General features: G+C 34.4%; 1 long non-coding RNA gene across 1 annotated transcript; it reads left to right on the top strand.

The window, feature by feature from the left end:
• Positions 1-3,826: 3,826 nt before the first annotated feature.
• Positions 3,827-7,120, top strand: LOC107486772 (uncharacterized). Its single transcript, XR_001591708.3, has 3 exons — positions 3,827-4,576; positions 5,305-5,424; positions 7,031-7,120. It is a non-coding gene; the product is annotated as an uncharacterized LOC107486772 (long non-coding RNA).
• Positions 7,121-12,845: the final 5,725 nt, after the last annotated feature.

The raw sequence follows: 12,845 nt of genomic DNA on the forward strand, positions 1-12,845 counted from the left end.
CCTAGGATTTTCTTTTTGGGGAGAAGATCTTCATTTCTATTTCAGTATCCATGGCTACCAGTAAACCTGGTTTCTCTTTTTTTCCTCCTATTAACAAATTAAAAAAAAGCTTTGGATCCAATTCAATTTTTGGATATCCAATTCACTGCCAAAGCCCACTTCAGCATGTTCAGCAGCTTATATTTGAATCACACTATTTTCGCTAGTTAGCTCAGCCATAGTCCACAGCTAACATAAGGTAATAGATAAGCTCTGAAACACAGCACCACGTGTTAATCTCATATTCAAAGAGAAGGAATGATGAGCGGATAATTTATACGCTTTTTGGCTTTGTTTTTAGGTAGTTTTTAGTATGATCTAACTACTTTTAGGGATGTTTTTATTAGTTTTTATGTTAAATTCACATTTCTAGACTTTACTATGAGTTTGTGTGTTTTTCTGTGATTTCAGGTATTTTCTGGCTGAAATTGAGGGACCTGAGCAAAACTCTGATAAGAAGGCTGACAAAGGACTGCTGATGCTGTTGGAATCTGACCTCCCTGCACTTGAAATGGATTTTTTTGAGCTACAGAACTCCAAATAGCACGCTCTCAACGACGTTGGAAAGTAGACATCTAGAGCTTTCCAACAATATATAATAGTCCATACTTTATTCGAGATTTGATGACATAAATTGGCGCTCAATGCCAATTCCATGCTGCATTCTGGAGTCAAACGCCAGAAACACGTCACGAACCAGAGTTGAACGCCAAAAACACGTTACAACTTGGCGTTCAACTCCAATAAAAGCCTCTGCACGTGTAACATTCAAGCTCAGCCCAAGTACACACCAAGTGGGCCCCGGAAGTGAATTTCTGCATCAATTACTTACTTCTGTAAACCCTAGTAGCTAGTTTAGTATAAATAGAACTTTTTACTAGTGTATTAGACATCTTTGGTCTCAGTTTTATTTTATTATCCATCTTAGGAGACTATTGATCACGTTTTTGGGGTTGGCCATTTGGCCATGCCTGAATTTTCATCACTTATGTATTTTCAACGGTGGAGTTTCTACACACCATAGATTAAGGGTGTGGAGCTCTGCTGCACCTCAAGTTTCAATGCAATTACTACTACTTTCTATTCAATTCCGCTTGTTCTTATTCTAAGATATTCGTTGCACTTCAACATGACGAATGTGATGATCTGTGACACTCATCATCATTCTCACCTATGAACGCGTGACTGACAACCACTTCTGTTCTACTTTAGGCCGGGCGCATATCTCTTGGATTCCTTAATCAGAATCGTCGTGGTATAAGCTAGAATTGATGGCGGCATTCATGGGAATTCGGAAAGTCTAACCTTGTCTGTGGTATTCCGAGTAGGATTTCGGGATTGAATGACTGTGACGAGTTTCAAACTCGCGATTGTTGGGCGTGATGACAAACACAAAAGAATCAAGGGATTCTATTCCAACATGATCGAGAACTGACAGATGATTAGCCGTGCTGTGACAGAGCATTTGGACCATTTTCACTGAGAGGATGGGATGTAGCCATTGACAACAGTGATGCCCTACATACAGCTTGCCATGGAAAGGAGTAAGAAGGATTGAAGGAAGGCAGTAGGAAAGCAGAGATTCAGAAAGGACACAACATCTCCTTGCATTTATCTGAAATTCCCACCATTGAATTACATGAGTAACTTTATCTTTTTTTTACGTTTATTATTTATTATTATTCGAAAATCCATAACCATTTATTGTCCGCCTAACTGAGATTTACAAGATGACCATAACTTGCTTCATACCAACAATTTCCGTGGGATCGAGCCTTACTTACGTAAGGTATTACTTGGACGACCCATTGCACTTGCTGGTTAGTTGTGCGGAGTTGTGACTAAGTGTGATTCACATTTGAGAGCGCTACCAAATCTTTGGAGCCATTGTTGATGATCACAATTTCGTGCACCAAGAAATATCTGTATATCTGTACCAACTTATATTTGTACCGTAGAGCGACCCATAAGACTAACTAAAATGTGAAAAGATGTGTCAGTACTTAAAAAATTAAACTAAGATTAGCATAGTATTAAATCGGTCAAACTACTAGTTCATTAATTTATTAGTTCAATTAATATATTACTAGTTGAATTATTTAAATTATAATTAATAAATATAAAATTTAAAATATAATTTAATTTGTATGTGTTATATACTTTAAAAAAAGGACAAATGTAATGAAAAACAACTTAATCTAGTGACAGCTAAGTTGTTGTACATGCAAGAGAATCCAATTATGAATCAATTCTCACCGGTTGATACTGATTTTTATTAGTTCTATTCAATTTTTTTTAAATGGTCAAAATACTGAACTGCATCAGGTTAAAGTCTGGCTCATCAATTTTTTTGATAGAATTGATCGGTCCAATTCTATTTTAACAACTATGAACTATAGTGACTAAAACAGATTTTTTTTTAATTTTATTTGATAAAAAACCTATATTTTATAAATACATAAACTTATTATTTGCTTCTTTTTTTTTAAAACGACCCATGATTCATGATTGAAGGTTATGAATTATCATAACTCTTGAGCTTAGAATCCTAGTAATTAAACCGATCAAATTATTAATTTATTGATTTATTAATTTAATTGATGAGTTACTGGTTGAATCGATAAAATAAGTCTTACATAAATAAAAAATATAAAATAATTAAAAATCTAAAATTAAAATTTAAAATACATATCTTTACGAATATTTAAAAACAATGAAGTTTTAATAAATTATAATCAATAAATTATAATTTAGTTATTATTAAATANNAATATAATTAATTTAAATATAATGAGTATAAAATTATAATAATATCTAAAAAAATTATTACATATTTTTACTATATAATTAATAGTTAACAAATAAAATAATAAAGAATAATATAGCGTAATGGCAAAGGAAGCATGTAAGCACAAAGGAAACCTAAGTTCAAACCAAATGAATCTTAAGTCAACTTTACTAATTAACCAAGTAAAGGTGAGGTGAAAAAAGGAAGTCCGTTAAGAAAAAAAAGAATTGACTTTTTTTTTTAATTTTCTCTTTGGAAGGAATATAAATTTAAATTATTATGAGAAATATCCAAAACTAAATGAAAAAAATATTCAAAATCTTAAAAAAAATTATCTAAACCCAAATAAAAACAAACATTCAAAATCATTGTAAAACAAATATTCAAAACTTAATAAAAAAAAATATTCAAAACGTAACAAAAAGAAACATTTAAAATCTAATAGAAAAGAGATATCCAAAATTATTTTAAAAAATTTAAAATCTAATAAAACGATCCTTCAAAAAATATTGAAAAAAAAATATCTAAAAGTTAAAAAAACATGTAAAACTATTTAAAAAAATTATTCAAAACAAAAAACAAACCTATTCAAAACGTAAAAAAAGAAATATCTAAAATGCATAAAAAATACATCTAAACTTAAGGAAAAAAAATACATAAAACTAATTAAAAGAACCATTCAAAACTTAGAAGAAGAAAAAAAGAAGATGTGGCAACTGATGTGTGAGTGATGAGCGGCGTGGCATTGTGGCGCTATCTTGGCAAAGAAGAAAAATCGCAGTGTAAATACGTGAGATGGGAGGTGCATTTTTTAAAATTTATAAAGTTGACTCAATTTGGCTACATATAGAAATGGTTGGGAGATTTTCACATATGTCAGTAAGTTTTATTGGCAATTTTCTATGCCATGTACTATTAAATTGCAGGTGTGACTTTTGTCTTGTAGTGTAAATATAAATGACTAAAGAAACCTCAAACCCATTAGAAAAAAGTCAAGAAAATCCAGTAACAATAGCGGCTTCCACAACTTAGCACAGTGCAACCCATATGCTACTATAGCATAGCTAAAAATGTTCAGAGCTGCAGATGATGGGCTTTTTCTTCACAGGACCATCATCACGTTGTTTAGGCTATATGTATGATGAAATCATAGAGAAATGGTCATTCTCTTATGGGCTCAATTGTTTTTTTTTTGTGAGAGTACTATACCAGATAAGAAATGTCCTCGGTGGAGGACTAATGAAAGCCAAATTTACCTTTTGAATTGGGGGTTTGGGATCGAGGGGAAAAATCCAAGTCAACTGTACGGTCTTGATGAAAATCTAAGAACAGGCAATATTTTTTTTATCACCAAGCCGGTTCGAAGGTTTGTTTTTTTTGTTTAATTGGATTTTTAAGGGAAAAAAAGATACAGAAACACCCAATACCCCCATTCCCATTCCCTTAATCCTAATCCCCAAAAGGTAACCCTAACCTCACCTCACGGCGACACCATAGTCGCAAGCTAACCTCACATCACCGCGACACAGCCAGCCGTGTCGTGTTGTTCGTGTCGACGAACACCGCGCGACTCCAACGACGTCACCTGCACCGCGGCTCCCTTGTCTTCATCGTGGCTAATCCTTGCTCCACGGCTCCTTGCGCCGGTTTGTCGTCACCGTAGTAGCGTCCTCTCCGTCGTGTGCATCCTCTACTCTGTCAGACTGGTTGTTTGTCTCTGTCTTCTGCCTCCTCTGCTCTGTTGGATAAGTTGGTGCTCTTCTTCTAATACAGTTGAAATATTTTAAATTTGAGCATGACTCTTGAGAAGGGATGGGAGTATGAGTATCCATCATTGATAATTTAACCAACCATTCTAGTATACCTGACCTAGTTCTGTTAGTTGTGATTTGGCTTCCTCATTACTAGCACTGCCTTCATAGTCTTGAAATAAAGATCCAAAGGTTTCTGGCCTTCTGCTATTATTCACAGTCTCAAATTGCTTGTGGTCTCTCTTAATTTCTTAAATTTTTTGAGTTTGTTGAGTATGAATCTGGTTGTTGATATTTTTAAATTTTTGAATTTATTGAATTTTTTAGTATGAGTCTGTTTAGGTTAATTTCTTGAATTTCTAAATTTGTTGAGTATAAATTTGGTTGCTGAATTTCTTGAAATTTTTTAATTTGTTGAATTCTATAATTTTTTGAATATGTTTAATTTTTTAGTATAAATCTGTTTAGGTTAATATCTCGAATAGCTAAATTTGTCAAGTGTGAATCTGTTTGTTGGATTTTTTGGATTTTTGAGTTTGTTGAATTTTTTAGTATGAATCTGTCTAACTTAATTTATTAAATTTCTTGAATTTGTTGAGCATGAATATGTGTGTTGAATTTCTTGAATTGGTTGAAGATTTGGTGGTCGGTAGCATCATGGCAAATGACAAGTAGTGACGCTAGAGTTGTTGAGTAATCGAGTTTGTGTGATGGGTACCATTTTAGGTAAGGAAACTCCAGTGGAGAATGACATCGAGTAGCAGCAAGGCGGAAGACCCGTGAAAATAGAACATGGCGATGGTGGAGATGTTTTCACAGGCAAAAACCGATTATGCAGACGAGGGGGTATGTATGCGATTTTTTCTAATTGGCCAAGAATGAATAGGGTTGATGGTGAGGTATTGAGGTGTAAGAATACAGTTGTGAGCAACATGTAAGGATTTATTATTAACTAGGTTGTTTAATGAGGCATTGCCGCTGTGTAGTTAGTGGGAAGGTAACATAGCTATAGGTGTTTTTATTTTTGTGACTCATAGATGGAGAAGGTGAGGGTGCTTGTTAGTGCAAATGTGCAATGACAATTTTTTTGGTATTAAAGAAAGGTTTAGGGACACTGAGGAATGGTTATGAGTTGGTTAATTATGTTGGAATGATGTCAAAGTAATATGTTGCGAGTGAACTTGTTAAGTTTGCAAGCAAGTTATTTCATCCAACTCATTTTATAATTTTCATTTCTCTTGAAACTGATCTTTTATTAAGAAGTTCAAAATCCAGAAGAACTGAATTTACGGTGGTTAGCGAATTGAGCAATCATTGTTGTGGGTGATATGCCTTTGGAAAAAAAAGATGCAGAAAATTAAGTAAACATGGAAAGACATATATAGAAGATGGAAACCAAAAGAGAGAAAAGAATGAGTGAATGTGTTGCTTCCCTCTGAGTTTGATCGACTCTTCTCCTCTCGCCACTAAGTTAATTGCAATAAATGCTTAGTCTTTTTAGTTGGGTTCTTGAGTTAGACTCGTGAGTTTCAATTAGTTAATTATTTTTGCCAAATAGATATTATTAAAGTTAGAATCACACTTTTTTATGACATAAAAATTAAAAAAATTATAAAATAGAACTACTCTAAAACTCTTGTAGTTAGGCAAAAAAATGAATCATGATTAATTAGTTAAGATATTAAACTTCATGTTAGATTAAGAGTTAATATTAACTATGATGATATAATTTAATTCAGTTTGTCTGGATTTTGAACTTTTTAATGAAAAATTAGTTTGAAAGAAATTGAAAATTATGAAATGAGTTTTGTTAATAACTCCTGTAATTCAGAGAAAAATGTTTTGTTATGATTAATTGGTAGTTTATTTCATTTAATAATTGTTAGACATGTCAGAGAGGGTAACTTACCCTTTATTGTTAATAATTTGTAATTTATTTTATTTAATATTTATTAGGCATGTTTGAGAGGTAACTTTGCCTTTATTTTTTAATAACATGAGCATAATGTGTAATTCTATGTCAGTAAATTATGAATTATGTGTTGTGTATCTATGAATCATAAATTTTTTTTGTTTATATCCTACATCAAAGTCATGTAAAAAGAATGACTATAAGATGTGAAATAATTGAGAACATTAATAAATAAACGAGTCTCTCGTTAACTTTGTGTCGTGTACAATTTAACAATTTAACTAAATTAATATTAATAGATGAGTAAAGTTGAGTCACATTTGCAATATGTGGAGTGTGTGGATAAAATAGAGTATTCTAAGAGTTACAACCATGAAATAGAAGGAGTTGTTTATCAAATAAGTATTTTTTTTCTTGACATACAAATATTTTACTCAACTTTATTTGATGGACCTTTCTACAAGAGATCCACCAAATACTTTGCCAAGTTTGTAATGTATGTTTGGTTTTGCCATCATGGCTTTGTTAACCTTTTTGCAGGAAGCGTTGTTTGACCTGGGCACTGCGCTGAAGATATGGTTGGAGATTTGAAGTGCAATAATGGGGGGCGTAGCTTGCATATATAGATATAAGGTTTCGATAATAACTATAGGCACATTAAAGGGTTTGCAACAAGACAAGGAAAGAAGGTAACAAATATTGTCAAGGAGATTATTAGGTACACTTTTGTCTGCAACAGAGAGGGGTTTAGAGAGAAGAAATGGTTGGAGAAGACTGATAGAAAGAGGGAGCATAAAGTGGTAACTTGCTGTGGTTGTGTGGCCAAGATGAGGATTAAGAGGAAAGATGGTAGCGGAAAGTGGTATCTCTCGCGATTTATTGATGAGCAAGAAGAGTAGATTTTTTTGGTAAAGAATTTCTCAAAGAATTCTCGTTGCAAGTATAGTTCTAAACTAACAAACAATCCTCACATCGAAATTTAATTTGTTTGTCACAAGTACAAACTCCAATAAAAATAAACTGAAATATTTAAACCTCGGTCGTCTCTAAAGGAATTGCTGGGGAGTGCTTTATTATTGGCTATGAAGGAATGTTTTGGGGTTTTTGTAATAAGGGACAAGAAATGTAAATAGCAAAAGAAATAAGCTGATAACTAAGAAAGCTCTTGACAAGGAATGAGAATTAGAAGTCTTATCCTCATTATCATCATCAATTGTGACAAGAATTGTCCATTGCTCCACTTAGTTAACCTCTAACTATGAAGAAAAGTCAAGTGGATATAATCAACTTGAGTCCACAAGTCCTAGTCAAATCCTAAGGAAAGACTAGCTTTAGTGGCATTCAAGTCAACTAGCAACTTCCAATTATCAATCAACAAAAGAGTTTGACAACTCAAGAATCTCTAATTACTCAACTCAAGTCAAGAGGAGAAAAATTTACTCTAAAATCCAACCAAGTATTTTATCATACACTTGGAAGGCATAAAAGGAAAGCATAATAAAATGACAAAAAATGTAAAATCTAACACTATCAAATGCAAGGAAATAACAATAACAAAGCAATTAAGCGATAAAGGGCCATAAAACATGAAATTACATTAATTGAAATTAAAGATCAACAAAGTACTTATAGACATGAAAGTAGCAAAATAGAAGAAATTCAATAATTAAAACCTAAATCTAAGAGAGATGAACCTAATTCTAACCTAATTCTAGAGAGAAGAGGGAGCTTCTCTCTCTAGAAAACTAACTAAAGGCTCATAATAACTACACTAAGTGCTCTCCCTTTTGACCCATCTTGAATTCTGCATGAAATAGTCTCTGGAATCAGTTGGATTTAGGCTTGGGAAGCTCAGAAATCGTCCCCAGTGTTTTCACTTTAATGAGGTCACGTGCGAGCAGCGATGCATATGCTTGGGTCACGCGTACGCGTCACTTGGCATTATCTTCTCACGCGTACGCATCGCCATGCGACTTCGTCTCCACGCGTGCGCGTCTATCACGTGTGTGCGTCGATGTATGCACTCCAAATCCTTGATTTTCCATGAATTCTCCACTTTGTATGCTTTTCTCTTCACTCCTTTGATCAATTCCTAGCCTTTTCAGCATGAATTCACTAACAAACACATCAAGGCATCTAGTGGAATCAAAGAAAAATTAAAATTAGCAATTAAGTGCCTAAAAAGCATGTTTTTACTCTCAAGCACAAATTAGGAGAAAGTCATGAAACCATGCCATTTCATTGAATAAATATGAAAAAAGTTGATAAAATTCTCTAAATTAAACACAAGATAAACCCTAAAAATGGGGTTTATCATAGCACAATCACGAGCTACTGCCGGGGAAGTTTGTTGATTTCTTGAGATCACACAGGAAAATTTCAGAGGTTGAGATTGCTCACATAACCAGCATGCGGGATATAGGAATTAGCATTTCGAAGATCTATGAATCGTTTGTAGCACAGTTTGGTGGCTTCAACATGGTCTCGTTTACGAAGTACGATATGTATAATGAGGAAAGGAGACAAAGAGCATTGCAGGATGGAGATGTAAATGCGGCAATTCGGTTCCTAGAAGGTGTTGGTCGTGTTGATGGGAAAATGTTTTGGAGGCATAGATTGGGTTCTAGACAACACTTGTGTGACTTGTTTGGAGTGATGGGCGCAGTCAGTATGATTATGGGATAATTAGTGATGTGCTGGAATTCGATGCGACCTACAGGAAGAACAAATACAATCTACCCGTAGTGGTATTTTTTGGGGTTAACCATCACAACCAGATGTGCGTAATTGCCACAGCGTTACTGTAATGCGAGTCACGGGAATCTTATGTATGGGTGCTTGAACAATTTTTGGAGTGCATGGGGGTGAAGCACCGAAGTCGGTAATTACCGACAGGGATCTAGCAATGCACATAGCTATTCAAAGAATTTTCCCTACTGCTCATCACCGGTTGTGCGCGTGACATCTTCTTTGGAATGCGACGTCAAGTATTTGTGACCCACGATTCACACAACTTTTTAAACATTTCATGTTGGTAGACATCAAGACAGATGAATTTAAGGTGATATGGGAGGCAATACTTAACGAGTGTGGCATGAGGGAGGTTGAATGGGTACAGGAGTTGTACAGGAAGAAGTATTCATGGGCAACTGCTTATATTAGAGGAAGATTCTTTGTAGGGAATAGAACAACTTCTCGGTGCGAGTCTTTACTGGCCAAACTAGGACGGTTTGTGAAAAGTAGGTATGGAGTAATTGAATTTGTGACAAACTTCCAGAGGTGTGTGGATTTTCTTAGAGACAATGAGGATGAGTTAGAATTTTGATCGTGCTACGGGACTCTAATCTTGCAAACTCAGTTCACAGAGTTAGAGAAGTCTAGTGCCACATAATTCACGCGGGAGATGTTTTGGAGATATCGTGAGTCGCTAAAATGGTGTATGCGGGTGAGGATAAATGCTTGTGTTGAGATAGAAGGTGGCCAAACTTTCAATGTCCAGAAGTATCGCAAACCAGAAATGGCATGGCAGGTTAAGCACGAGAATACAACGAACACCTTCACGTGCTCCTGTTTGAGAATGGAATCCTTCGGACTCCCATATGTACATATACTAGCTGTTTTGGTGCAGCTTGATGTTGTGGTTATTCCCGATACCCTCGTGCTGCGACGGTGGTCGAAGACAGCAAAGATTGGCATGGATCTAGAGAAGTGCCTGTGTCCGTCTGGGGAACTGTTGACAATCCACCGTACTAGATTGGGTGCATTCTCACAGTTGTGCAAGAAGCTCGGAAGTCTTGCCTGCGTGAGCAACGAGGACTTCAAATCCATTTCGCAAAAGGTGGGGAATGACACGTTTTTGGAAATGAAGTATGGACTTCGAGGAGACAATCCCGTGTCAAATGAACCGCAGGGAGGAGGCGTTAAGGATCCGGTTCGTGTGAGAACCAAGGGAACAGAACGTGGCAATTAAGCATCTCCATCAACCGGTAGGAAGCGACGGAAATGCCGCAGATGCGGAAGATTGGGCCATCGAAGGACTAGGAGCCCAGGTGTATTGCATCAGGGATAACTGACCGTAGACTTCATCCAGAGGCAGGCATTAGTGCCCAACCAGTTCCGGTTAGACCATTTAATTGTATTATGTTTTCGGATAAGACCAATTAATTGTATCATGGTATGATTAGCATTAGCGGATAAGCATTGAGTTACAACTTTGGGAATGTGTTGTTTCCATTTTGGCAATAAGTATTGTTAGCGATAGTATGATGTGTCTCTGGGTAGTGAGCTAGTTTTCATTATGATGTGCGTTGGTTAAAAGATCAACGTCGTATATCCATGCATACATGTTGTTAATGTTGCAGGCAGATGGTCCGCCAGAGCAGACAAGGTCACAAAAAAGGACATGCAACCTTTCGGAAACCTATCCCAAGTATTTCTGATTTTGAGCAATTGCAATGTTCGCAAGCCACTTGTGATAGTCAGGAGGGATGTATGGTTCTTCATGAGTAGATGATAGTCAGGAGTGTGTAGTTAATTTGTACCCGAATGAATTTATGAATCACGTTATGGACTGTTAGTATATGTCGAAGCTATGAATCATGTTATGGACTATTGTTATGTTATCTTTTTTGAAAACTGTTAAAATGTGCTTGAGAAATACCAGTTTGTGTGTCATACATATGGACTCTGATAGAGGGTACTTGGAGGGTGTCTGGTCATGTGCGGTGGCTTTTTTGAATCTTTTAAAATTTCTGGTTTAACTCTCTAAAATTTAAGGGAGTAGCAACAGGATAATGATTAGGGTTCAATGACGATATTTTTTACATGACCCTTTTAATGTCTTGCTTCTTGCTGTGTTTGAAGAATTTTAATGTCTTTAAGGATACTGTGGTCTTTTCAGCTCCCATGACGAAAATACCAATTCATTGATTAACATTTATAATTTCATGGTGGAAAGGAATAGGAAAAAAAAGAAGATTAAAAAAGAATGAAAATGGAGAAAAACAAGGATAAGAGAAGATGTGATTTGTGCAATTTTAACTATATTCAACATTACGTCTGAATTGTGGGTTTGTGACATAATATATACATGTTCATATCTTTTTATATCTGAGTTAATTACATGAATGATTAAAGAAATAAATTGTAAAATTAATAGACAAAATAAGAAAAAATAAATAACAACATATTTCGGATATATATCATATAAAGACATTGCATATAACAATGCCATACTATACACAAGTAAAATGTATGTATAGGAACCTAGAATTGATTCTGGTTATAAGAAAATTAAATAAATTGATAAATATGTTGGCCTAAAAGAAAAAAAAAAGAATACTAAAAACTGTTGGAGAAATTGTACATGAGTAGGATTGTTAGAAATGGAACACTATACCAAACTTCTAAGCCACTCATCTTAATGGAGTCTCTTTGTGCTCTATTTTATTATCTCTACGAGATGTTGCTCCATCAAAAAGGTCAGAGATTTGAGATGACAAGTACTAAGAATTTTTACTATAAAATGCCTTTATCTTTTTGGTAGATCGAACGATACATTTTCTCTTCTATCGTCCAATTAGGTAACATGCCAAGAAATATTATTAATGATCCACAACAGTGTAACATGTCTTTTACGTTGACTTACTTGACATATCGTACATTTCCTCAAACATATTACTCTGTATAACTCTTTTAATGTATTCCCCAAAGATTCAAATTACAAATTAATTTTGATTTTGAAGTTGTTTTGACCGAGTAAGATACAAGTCCAAAATTTGTAAGGATTCTTCCTTCACGTTTCTTGAAGATAGATTATACATGTACCAATAATGGTTAGAAGTAGTACGTGTTGTCAAAGTTAGAAATTAATGCATGTAGGAGAAAACAAGTATAAGTAATATTTCTGAACTTTTTAGTAAAATCTATATATTTTTTGTCAAACTGCAAATATTAATTCTAATATTCAGAGATTTTCTTGTCATTAAATATGTTATTCAGATTTTAATTTGTGAACAAAAAATTCATTTTAGTAAATATTTTAAAAAGTTATTAATCAACTTTCACGATCGGATTAATCTAACACATGTATTTTTTTGGTTGTCATTTTAATTTTTGTGCAATTTGATATATGGGTATATTTTGCCTAAATTACTATAGGAGTAATGAATTCGCGCTCTACTAATATGGGTCAACCAGTTACAATGGAAAGTGGAAAAATATGTTGATAAATTAAATAGCCTTACACATGAGTCCATGTTACTTGGGCATCGTTAGTTAAGTAAGCTATGCACATGTATTTCGTCAAAAATCACAGAGTTGGACTAAATTCAAAGACCCATGCTTGCATTCATTC

Source organism: Arachis duranensis, chromosome 1 (genome assembly GCF_000817695.3).
Source record: "Arachis duranensis cultivar V14167 chromosome 1, aradu.V14167.gnm2.J7QH, whole genome shotgun sequence".
Classification (NCBI taxonomy): Eukaryota; Viridiplantae; Streptophyta; class Magnoliopsida; order Fabales; family Fabaceae; genus Arachis; species Arachis duranensis.